Here is a 2501-nt window from a genome sequence, read left to right as displayed (position 1 = left end):
CTACTCCATCCGCCCGTAAGGCGCCACGGAGTCCGCTCTTATAAGCCCGGAATCAGCGCCTGTCAGGGAACTGCCAAGCACCTTTAATTTCAGTTCCAGGTAGGCTGGAACGGTCCCCCTCTGCTCGGCGCTTTGACCCGGCGATCTATCAGCGCGGTGCTGGTGGTGGGCACCAACGCCAACGGCGACAATCTTATTGGAGGCCTTGAGCCTTGAAGTGAATTTGCCACTCTGAATCCTCCTGTTAAACTGACAGGAAATAATAAAAAATAGGAGTTTGACTCATAACACTTGGTTCTGTGTTGTATTTTTCCCTACATGGGAGGCTCTCAGGCTACGTATAGTCCTACAACCAGCATGGTTACGGCTGCCGAAATCAAACCGACTAGTTGCCTCTCTTTGACAAAAATTCGGACACTCCCTGCTCTTTCCCAGAGAAGCGAAAACCCCGCACTTCGCTCGGGCATCGCCTACAGGGTCGTGGCCCCTGCAGAGTGGGCGTAGGCAACCACGCAGGCCTTGTGCGTTGTACGGGACTGCCTGCACACCAGGCGCTCTAAGCGAAGCAGAGGTGAGAAACGGATCCATCCGAACAAGGTAATCCAGTTCCGCAGACCCAGAACAGGAAACGTGCTGGTCTGTTTAATGTATACTGCGGCGCTGCTTGGGCAGGTAAGACATATGTAGACTACCACAAGCCGGATGGCTGGTCTTTTCGCAGACAGCCTCCCCCAAATAGTCAATTACTTTACTACAAGACTTGGAGCGAAACGAGCTGGACGCTAGAACAATTGTCCTGGACTACGAATGGGAAGTAGCACAATCACAACTAACGCCCGTCAGTCTGTTTTCGTGACCCAACTTTCTTCGCACAATAACAGCAGCAGAAGTCGATGCCGAGCCCAGCACACATGCAGAGAGAGAGAGAGAGAGAGCTTTTCGTCCCCCCTGTAAATGGAGGGGGACTGGCCTCGAGCGTATAGGCTCATGCAGCCAGAGGATGTGTGTAGCGAAGGTAGCGGCGTGGCGCGAGAGTTCAAAATAAGGTGCGAAAGGACCGCGACTTGAGCCTCCGTAAAGGGCGACGGGGACCCCATGGGGCGGCGTCCCGGAAACTGGGGCTGGAGAGCAGTGCCATGAGAGCAGCCAGCGCTGCCAAGGCCGGTGAGGAGGTGGGGTTGGCCCGGCGAGTCTGCTTGGGGACAGCCTTCAGGGTGGAAGTGCGGACCCCGCCTGGCTCGGCGGGAAGGTCCCGGGGCCGGAGAGGGCAGGCCCGCGAAGAGGCGACGTGGGCCCCCTGGCAGTTGTCGCAGCGGGGCGGTACGTTCCGCCGCGAACAGATGGATGTAGAGTGCGCCCCAGCACACTGTTGGCAGACCGCGGAGGCCGCGGAGCATGACGAGGAGGTGTGCCCGAAGGCCATACAGCGAAAGCACTGTTTGGCCCTGGGCGCACGCCGGCGCCGGGGGCGGCGTCGACGCGGGCGGGCTGGGGGCGCTTGTCCTGAGAGAGGGGGACATCCAACGCAGCACTGGCAGTCGAGGGCTCACCCCGACCAGGGTCCGAATGAGCAGTGGCGCTGGCCTCAGGGGCCGCTGGCTGAAACAGCACCAGCTGGGTGCCGTCAGGGTAGTAGACGCCGACGAAGATGGGCGCGTCGCCCACCTTGACTCCGCGCACGAGGAGGTGGAGGGCGGTCTCCAGGGTGGCTTGAATGGCGACAGAGCCATCCACAGGCCCATATTGCCGACCACAGCGTATTTCAACTGTGAATCGCGTGATTGCCGAAGCGACCAATACAGAGGGCCGGGACGGTGGGCCCACCTGACATGCCATGTCTGGACAGAGGTGCGTTGGCTGGCCCGGGCGGCATGGCTCGGAAACAGCGGCTCGGAAGCCAACCGACGCGGTGACAGTGCCGGGCGAGGGCGGCGTAGCTGACCAAGTGAACGAGCGACTCGGAGGCGTCCGCCACACGCGACGCACCTCGAACACAGTCCTGTTAAAGAACTCGAACTGACATCTATCGGAGCCAGTCAGTTCCCGATGACGGGCCCGGATACGGCCCGTAAGGCAACTCTCCAGGTGAGCATACTCCGGCAGGAGGGAATATGCCAACAACACGAAACCAGCATCGGTCGGTGAAGGCGAGGTCTTGCACTTCTTCGTGGAGTCGGCGCGGTCGCTGGAAAAGCGCCGACGGCGTGAAGTCTTGAGATCCATGTACAGGGGGAAGGCAGGGGGGGGGGGGCACACGCACCGCTTACGCACACAACCGTTCGCCACCGCTCCTAAGCGCGATCTCTCCCACACATGCAGCCACTTGCGATTTCCTCCAATGAAAAGGGTATAATTTAAAAGTTGAAATTCGAATGGAAAAAGACGCAGTAGGAACACAGAACGGAATGGGCATGTTAATTACAGCATCTGCAAGTGGGAATACCCTTCCCGTCAGTTACCATCTTTTCTCCAACATTCGCTCATCTGCAGGAAGACGCGTG

This window comes from Frankliniella occidentalis, unplaced genomic scaffold (genome assembly GCF_000697945.3).
Source record: "Frankliniella occidentalis isolate FOCC.00 unplaced genomic scaffold, Focc_3.1 Scaffold899, whole genome shotgun sequence".
NCBI classification, from domain to species: Eukaryota; Metazoa; Arthropoda; class Insecta; order Thysanoptera; family Thripidae; genus Frankliniella; species Frankliniella occidentalis.
Note: the sequence above shows the minus strand (reverse complement) of the source record.